The sequence below is a fragment of the Cupressus sempervirens genome, chromosome 5, assembly GCF_028749045.1.
Source record: "Cupressus sempervirens isolate cs-2001-9-10 chromosome 5, ASM2874904v1, whole genome shotgun sequence".
NCBI classification, from domain to species: domain Eukaryota; kingdom Viridiplantae; phylum Streptophyta; class Pinopsida; order Cupressales; family Cupressaceae; genus Cupressus; species Cupressus sempervirens.
This window is the reverse complement of record NC_143122.1, coordinates 456,787,209-456,796,375: the sequence shown is the minus strand read 5'-3', so window position 1 is coordinate 456,796,375 and position 9,167 is coordinate 456,787,209. Positions and strand designations below refer to the sequence as shown.

Genomic DNA, 9,167 nt, shown 5'->3' with positions numbered 1-9,167 from the left:
GACATCCTGCCATGTGGATTAGTGGGGTTAGGTTTTATTGTGTGGGCCATGGTGTGATTGTGCTGATGTGTCTAGCGAGCTAGTGTACGAGCGGTTCATAGTTGGTTGCAAGTACTAATATGGACCACATGTTTTTAGTTCTATCTATGTCATCAGATCTTCCCAGATCAATGGTTGTTGCATCCCCACTTTATGAAGATGTGAGGATGTTAAAGAATGCAGGGAAGCGGACGATCGACGCATGTCTCTATGGGTCCATTCTTCTGTGTGGGCAATCAGGGTTGAAAAGGCAGTGCTAGACAGTTGCCAGATAAGTGCTGAGGTGGAATTTTGTTCCAATTGCTTCATTTTGATTTGTTGAGGGCTGACATGTTGGTGAGTTGGATGTTGGGTGTCTAGTGGCCCAAAAGTTTTAAAAGCAAATGCCGTGATAACTGGGATCTTCCACGATCGTTGATCTTGCAGAGATCAACGCTCAACGCTTTCTTGCATTTTAAAGCTACAAGGATTTTAGACAATGCGATAGTGTGCCTAATTGCCACGTGTCCTCGTGGACCCAGTTTGAAAGAAAGGTAATCATAGTTAAGGCTGATAGTTATGTGACATTGTGGTTAAGTTGAAAAGGCGGCGCAGTTATGATGGATAAGATAGTCAAAATTATGAAGAGTTTGCGAGGTGGAAAAAAGAAATAGAACTATTGGCCCACGTGGCTCATCTTGGTTGCAAGGTTTGTTTGACCAATTGACCTCACTAATTTGTAAAGCCAAAAATGAGAAAGATAGGATTTCTTGCACGATCCGATCTTCATGATCGATTCCAACCACTCTCAAATGAATGCCATGCCTGGTAAATGAAGGAAACACTCCACCACCTCTGGTTTTATCCATCTACTTGGTCAGAATGATTAAATGGCATCGAATATGTCTTCTTAGCGCTATGTTTTTGGCAAAATATTGGATTTCTTTGCATCTGAATCCGTGCCAAGATCAAATTTTCTTCAGATCTATATGATTGTTCTCTGCAATCTTAAATGGTAGTGGTTGAGTTTGGTCTAAGATAGGAAATATCTCAGTTATGCCTGAGCTATACAGGCAAATTTTGTAGTCTTTGTAAGGGTCAACTCTTCTCTGATATTACTCTGCAAATTCACTGTAAATTCCCTTTGCCTTTAAATCTATATGACGTTCTACCTTATCTCCTCCAACCATTGATGTATTGTGCAAGACCTATTTGCCTCTCATCGATGTATTGTGGATATCTGCAATGTTCCATGACTGTATCTCTTTTTTTCTATGAATGATATATAAGTGAATTCCTTTCTTCCTTGTGTCATTTATTTGGGTTTTCTGATCTACATGTGATTGCTAGATTAAAACAAGTTTGGATGTGTATATCTTTTGGTGTCATAATGGTTCAAGTGGGCATGTATGGGCGAACATTGGTTTGAACACTCTATTTTGGTGCATCACCCCTGAGGTTAGAATAAGTAGATTTGCTTTCTATGCATTCCTTCTCCCTTTTCCTCTCCAAGAGTAGTTAGGTGCACCTTGATAGCAAAGGAAGCCGACCTTCTCCAGAGACTCAACCTCACAATTCAAGTTTCACAACTTGGAGGTTGTTTCCATGTTTCACAAGGTTGTCCTTAGGTAAAAACTTTGGAGAAGGGTGCAAACTTTTATGACAACAGGAACCATAGAGGCTTTACCACATACAATTTTTTATCAATATTTTTTAAAAATTTAAAAGCATATTAGCTTTTACAAAAGTCATTGAAGTTCAATAATTATTGACATTGTGTATTTCATAATTTAAATTTATTGGCCATTTGGATAAACTCTGAATAATGCAGATATTTGGAGTTCACAATAATTTTTTAAATGTTGACATTTGCATCTAATGCTTGATATTTGCTCCATTTCTTCATATTTGGGAAAGTTCAAAAAAATCCAAAATTGTTGATAGTTATTTTTTTTCAAAGTTTCCCATCATATCAAAATTTAAAGATTCTTAAAAAAATTTCAAAGTTTTTCAAGTACTCAAGTTTGGAAGTTTTGAGTATTAATATAATAATGAAACTAAACATTTGTTGTAGCTTCTCCATTCCTTAGAACAAGAGCACCAACATCTTCTTCATATGCAACATGCTTCACTTTCGACTGGACATGAACTTGAATGAGTAACAAATTCTCATGATGAGACCAGTCTTGCCATGATACCAAAAACAAAATGCATGCCTCTTGATTTTGATCTCTTTCTGAACATTGATTTTCTCTTATGGTTATTTCTCCATCATTATTTTGATCTCCCTATGTTGTTGGATGTTCAAGTGTGTCAAGATGAAGTACCTTGTGTCTTCCTTCTTCTATCTTCACTAAGAAGAGTCCCAACACCACATTTCAACACACTTCCTTTCTTACTAGATATTGAATTGTTAATAGTCATAGAACTCCTTTCTATCTATTAGTTTAAGTGCACATTAACAAAGAAAACCTCGGTTTCATTGTTCAAGTTTATGCTCATAGTATTAAGAAATTGTTTCAACCAACTTTCACCATACTCATATTTGATTGACCATTTGCAATTGTCATGAAAGTTGATAAATGCAATTATGAATGACTATATATATATATATATATATATATATATATATAGCACACCACTTGGACTCAAGCTCTCCAAGAGCTCTTCTTTGATGTCGCAACATAGAAAATAGTGAAAATTTGGAAGGCATTTCTGAGATAGCTTATGTATTAAATAATTTTTTTATGAAGAAATTGTAAAACTTGAAGATGAAAGAAAACTGTAATGTGTACATAAAATTTCCAGCATATTTTTTTTGTAAAGTTTTATCCTTGTCAAAACATAAACTAATTGACTGAACAATGTATTCAAACCATTTAAACTGTGACACATTACCATTTTCTTTCATCTTCAAGTTTTACTATTTCTTTATTAAGATATTATTTAATACACAATGTTTCCCACAATTTCTCATTATTTTTTATGTTGCAACATCAAACAAGAGCTCTACGAGAGCTTGAGTCCCAACCTTGTGCAATAGTTAGAAGGTATATAAGACAAGTGATAGTTTTAACTTGCAATATGTACCTTAATCTTCAGCCTAAGACTAAGATATATCAAATCGCACTTTGAAACCTAATCTAAGATATATCAAATTGCACTATGAAACCCCCATTGAATCAGAATTTTTACAAATGGACAAGTTTGAATACTCCTTAGACTGATATATTCTACCCTACAGATGTAAGTTCCTAAGCTCAATTGAGCTCACCAGTTTGAGGCCTGTAAGAGTAATACAGATACTCTGAGAGCAACAAATCACAAGGTCCAAGGAATACATGTGGCTTAGTTTAAGAGACATGTACAAAATGAATGGAGTGGATACAATCTTTTCAAACATAAACAATTGATTTGAAGTGAAAAACTCACATGAATGTGAAACTACTCAATATATAGCCCTGCTTATGTGATCACATTCTAGTTTAATCTAAGCTCAGATATATTTATATTATACTAGTCTTTGCATGCAACAATCAGAAGTTCAGTTTCCTTAATTTTAGTGCCACAATGTATATATCACTTGATGTCACATGTGTCTCATGTGTTCTCCCATGCACTGTCAATTAAACTGGCACTTCCACGTAAATTTCCACAAAAATATATTTTGATGGCTTCTCTATGATCTGCAATAGGCTTAGACACAGATTTTTCTTGCAATTTTATACCTCGACTTCAACAGCAGATTTGTGGCTTGCGTTCCAAGCTTGTGTTACATTAACTTGAAGCCCAACAATCATCTTAATGGTCCATGTAAGCTGGATAAGCCTAGCACCATGAATTGAAGTCAGATGAATGAATTTTATACTGTTTATGATAAAAGGATTTTAATGCCCAATTTGTTAAGTGATTTATTAGATTATAATTGCTTTAGCAATTTTATTGAAATCTAATCCTAATCTTGTGCTGGTAGGTACTTGAAGAAATCAGAGCAAGGAAAGAATGCTTCTTCTTGAGGCATGAGCCTGACTGATCTGGAAGGGCCTACTGCAGCAAAGTCTTGGTGATAGATATACACTTAATGTCCAGAATTTAAGAAGAGTCGACTACGAATCATCCAGACTCAAGGTTTATGTCGTACCAAGACTAGGTCCTTCGAATTCTCTTTCAGACCATATGCCATTTAGTTTTACTGCTGGATGTTGCATCTTCCTGTAGCCAATTGGTGGCATCAAAAGATGAATGAAACAATACTATAAAGGCCCAGTAAACTGCTGCACGGAACTTGGTAGAAATACCATTTGCAACAGATTGTATCATCATACAGTGGTACATATTTCAAAATGAATCCACATTACTGAGAGAAAAATGAACATCAATGTAAAACTAATAAGAAATATATATAAATATCAATGTAAAACTAATAGTAAATATATTTAAAATAAGAAATATAAAACATTTAACTTTATATTTGATTAAAATATCTAAATTATACAACTTAAAAAATATTTAACTCTATAAATTCATATGACTTCTTCTCTATAGACTATCTTAAATAATAAATATATTTAAAATAAGAAATATAAAACATTTAACTCTATATTTGATTAAAATATCTAAAATAAACATCAATCTAAAACTAATAATAAATATATTTAAAATAAAAATATTTAACTCTATAAATTCATATGACTTCTTATTTTAAATATATTTATTAGTTTTACATTTTTAAAATTTTCTATGTTAAGAGGGTTTTCTGAATTAACAACTTTTCCAATTGCGACTTCCACATCCCAAAGCTCTGGCCCAAGAATTTTGAAACCTCCAATTATTTCCTGCCTCCACCTCTGATACTGAATTAAAAAATATATTTAGAGGAATTAAATTGTTACAATATTAAGAATTACAAGACGCAGCACATTATAAATACCAATATATGCTTCACCGTTAAAATTTACATCCGCATAAGATGCAAGCACAATCTCTTTTCATTAGTTTCAACAGAGATGAAGTTATTCATCATCATATACAAATGTTTTTTACTGTCAAGATATGTAAAAGCAGCAGGGGAAATGTAACTGTGGAAACGATTGGACTTCACAAAAAAAACACTTGTAGGACTACTGTTTTCATCTCCAAATACGCTGGCAATCGTGGAAGAGTGGTTCGTTGAGCTCCTTGCAATCTCCCCATAATTCTCATGAAAAACTCTGACTCCTTCCCACTCTTTCTTTTCTTCAACAGTTTTAAGGCTTTGGGTATTTAAAAATAGAATAAGTCATACGGACATAAAATGAGTACGGTTAAAGTTACATCCGGACTGCTGGATATATAGTGCAACATAAAGGGGCTTTCTAACCAGCGAGAGATTTCTCTGCTGGTTTAATCGAAATCAGAATATAAGTTTGCAATCAATCTAATATAAGAAAACCAATTTTCATTTTTAAGAACATTAAAACCTCTGGGGGTTGCACCATTATTAAAAAAGGTTCTTTGCAGCACTACTGCAACTATCTTGCATAACAGAGAGTAGAATCATATTACTAACGCTTAGCAAGTCTGGATAAGTAGACATGGATACAGAAATAATCTCGTTGTTCTGTATAAGCATCGGCTTGATTGTAACACGACTCTCACATTTTGACGTGGCTGAGCAGCTTTTCCCTTCTTTTAAGGAAAACCTCTCCTGTGGAATTGCCCATTCTTCTGCCGCCTCCTCTGCTCTTTGAACCCAGAGCCGTATAAGCTTCCTGGAAAACAGTTAATGTTGGGAAGAATCCATATAATTATAAGACAAGGTTTTTCCGGAAATCTTGTCAACGTGTTTTGGCAGTGATGCATATTGCATAGTATCATTCCTTCAAATCAAAAGCTTGATTTAGTTCTTTGCACGCTCAGGAACATCATTTTTTCAGAAACATTAGATAGAAGCTGACTGTTTCTTGCCCCTAAAAGCCTGATACCATGCACCTTGTCATAGCGAAGACTACTCATTTTTAGCATCACCAATAATCTCCACAAGAACAATGCCCATGTTTAAAATGATGGAAGCGGTTCACATCTCTCACAACAATTTCTCTTGAAACAATCTTGGAGACAAACTTGATGGCAGTGTGACAGTCACCACATACTCGAAGGTTCTTGACTACTCTAATAGTTGTTGCAGGGGGCGTGCTTAACAAACCAAATGCAATTGCCAACTTCTCACTATGACGGGAGAGGAGTAATTCCTTCTCTTCCTCCTCCACATCATTTAATACAGGTCTTGTATCTGCAATATACCCTGATGCTTTCATCTTCCACAACAACTTCTCCAATTCAGCATAGATTTCTTGTGTTTGTGGGTGTGATCTGTCTCCTACATGAAAAGCATGTACGACTTTATGGACTTCAATCCAACTACATCCAGGTATCTTTCTTATTCCTTTCACTTTCAATAATTTCCTTACCTTTTGAATGTCACCCCACCTGCCTAATTCTGCATATATGTTCGACAAAAGTACATAAGGCTGCGAATGTTTAGGGTCCAACTCAATGAGGTGTGTTCCTACGAACTCTCCTAAACCCATATTTTTATGTGATCTACAAGCACCAAGAAAACACATCCACACAACCACATCTGGTTTTATTGGCATTTTGATGATAAAGTTTAGGGCATCCTCCAAATAGCCAGCACGGCCAAGAAGGTCAACCATACAAGCATAATGATCCATTATGGGCATTATGCAACAAGAATTACTCATGCTAGCGAAGTATTTGCAGCCATCATCTAATAGTCCTGCATGGCTGCAGGCAAATAGAACACAAACAAAAGTTACATGGCTGGGTTTAACTCCAGACTGCCTCATTATTTCAAATTTTCTGAGGGAATCCTCACTATAACCATGCATTGCATATCCTGCAATCATTGCATTCCATGCAATTACGTCAGGGTGATGCATATTTTCGAACAACCTGTGTGCCTTCTGTATGCTTCCACATTTGGCATACATGTGTGTTAGGGCACTCGAAACTACTTTTGACAAAAATCCACATTTGATTATTATTTGATGAATCTCCATGCCCTGCTCCAAAGTTCCAAGTTTTGCACAGGCTGGGAGGATGCTAGCAAAGGTTGAGATGTCTGGGTTTACACCAGCAATTTTCATTTGCTTAAAAATTCTCAATGTTTTATCAACAAATCCATTTTGTGCATATCCAACAATGAGGGCATTCCATGAGATCACATCACGCAGAAGTATTTTGTTAAACAGCTCGTGTGCCTTCAATATGTTTCCACATTTTGCATACATGTCTATCAGGGCATTTGAAACTACGACGTCGGGCGAAAACCCTCTTTCGATTATTTTTTGATGGATTTCCATGCCTTGTGTCAAAGTTCCAAGCTTCGCGCAAGCCGGTAGGACGCTAGCAAAGGCTGACGAGTCTAGCTTTAGATCTGTCAATTGCATTTGCTTCAAAAATTCAAAGCCTTTTTCAGCAAGGCCATTTTGTGCATAGCCAGCAATGATTGCAGTCCATGAAACCACAGTTGGTTGAGGCATTTCTTTGAAAACTCTTACTGCCTCATCAAGATCACCATTTTGTGCATATCCCGTAATCATTGTATTCCATGAGACCTCATTTCGTTGAGACATTTTGTCAAACAGATGGCACGCCTTCAGCATTTTCCTACATTTTGCATACATGTCTATCAGGGCAGTCACAACCACAACAGTTGACGCAAACCCACTTTCAACCATTGATTTGTGGATCTCCATGCCCTGTTCCAAAGCACCAAGTTGAGCACAAGCTGGAAGGATGCTAGCAAAAGTTGACGAATTTGGCTTTACACCTGCAAATTGCATTTGCTTAAAAATCTCAAAGCTTTTCTCGCAACACCCATTTTGTGCACATCCAGCAATAACTGAAGTCCATGAAACCACATTTTGTTGAGGCATATCCTTGAAAAGCCTTAAACCCTCGTCAAGAAAACCATTTTGTACATATCCAGCAATAATTGAATTCCATGAAACTACATCTCGATGAGTCATATTGTCAAACAATTCGCGGGCATTCTGTATACTCCCACACTTGGCATACATGTCTATTAGAGTACTCATAACAATAACATCAGGTTGACTGCTTCTTGTAATTTTTGCATGGATTTGCAAACCATGTTTCAGAGATGCCACACTGGCACAAACAGGAAGAATGCATGAGAATGTGAATTGATTAGGTTGGACAGTTGTTCGTTGCATTTGGTGAAACAGAGTGAATGCCTGCCGTGGAAGTCCATGTCTCCGATAAGCTGCAATTATCATATTCCATGAACAGACATCTGGTTCAGATATATGATCAAAAACTCTGCGAGCATCCAACAAACTTCCGCACTTGTCATACATGTTGATAAGGGTGTTTTTCAAAACTCTAAGCGTTTCAGGCGTGAATCCCCTAAGATTCTCATTGATGTGAGAGTGGACTTGCTTACCATCTAAAAGTGCTTTCTTGGCAATGCAGTTTTGCAACAGTCGAACATATGTAGCGAGTTTATACCAGGAGGGTTGTGTGTATTCAGCAAAATGCATAGCGTCTCTTTCAAGCAACCCTCTCTGTAGAGTGCTCCCAATTTGAAATTCAGATGGGCTGTGGATGACATCTTACCATTCACAGCTAAAACTGCGCTTTTTCCTTGAACCCACCATTGAAAAACACCGCCATTCTCTTCCTCTCAATTCTGATTACTTGAATGGAGTATCACCGCCATATTTTTCTTTCTTTACCTGAATACGCATCGATATCAGCCCAGATAAAACTCCGTCACAGAGGACTCCACTTTTTATTTTATTTAAATAGCATACTCTCGTACAAGTTTCATGCTGCATTGTTGGGATGGTAATGCAATGCAACTACGCATGAATGAATATCAAGGTAAAAATGTTAATGTTAAATAAATTGTATAGACGACTTTACAAGCATGTTCTCAAATTTTTCTTCAATGTTCTTGATTTTTCCTTCAAACTTAGTTTTTATTTCTCGCTTAGTATTATGGAAACATGTAACCAATGTAACCATATTTCTATAATGATAAATTATAAAAATTGGAATAAGCATATAAGGAACACATCTTTCACGGTTCTAACTTTGATGGATGTCTTTAATATCTCATA

The 9,167-nt window shown here is 36.1% G+C and overlaps 1 pseudogene across 1 annotated transcript; it reads right to left on the bottom strand.

Moving 5' to 3' along the window:
• Positions 1-4,985: 4,985 nt before the first annotated feature.
• LOC149556747 (pentatricopeptide repeat-containing protein At2g03880, mitochondrial pseudogene) lies at positions 4,986-8,907 on the bottom strand (annotated as a pseudogene). The gene has a single exon (XR_016364771.1). The product of XR_016364771.1 is annotated as a pentatricopeptide repeat-containing protein At2g03880, mitochondrial pseudogene (transcript).
• Between the last annotated feature and the right edge of the window lie 260 nt (positions 8,908-9,167).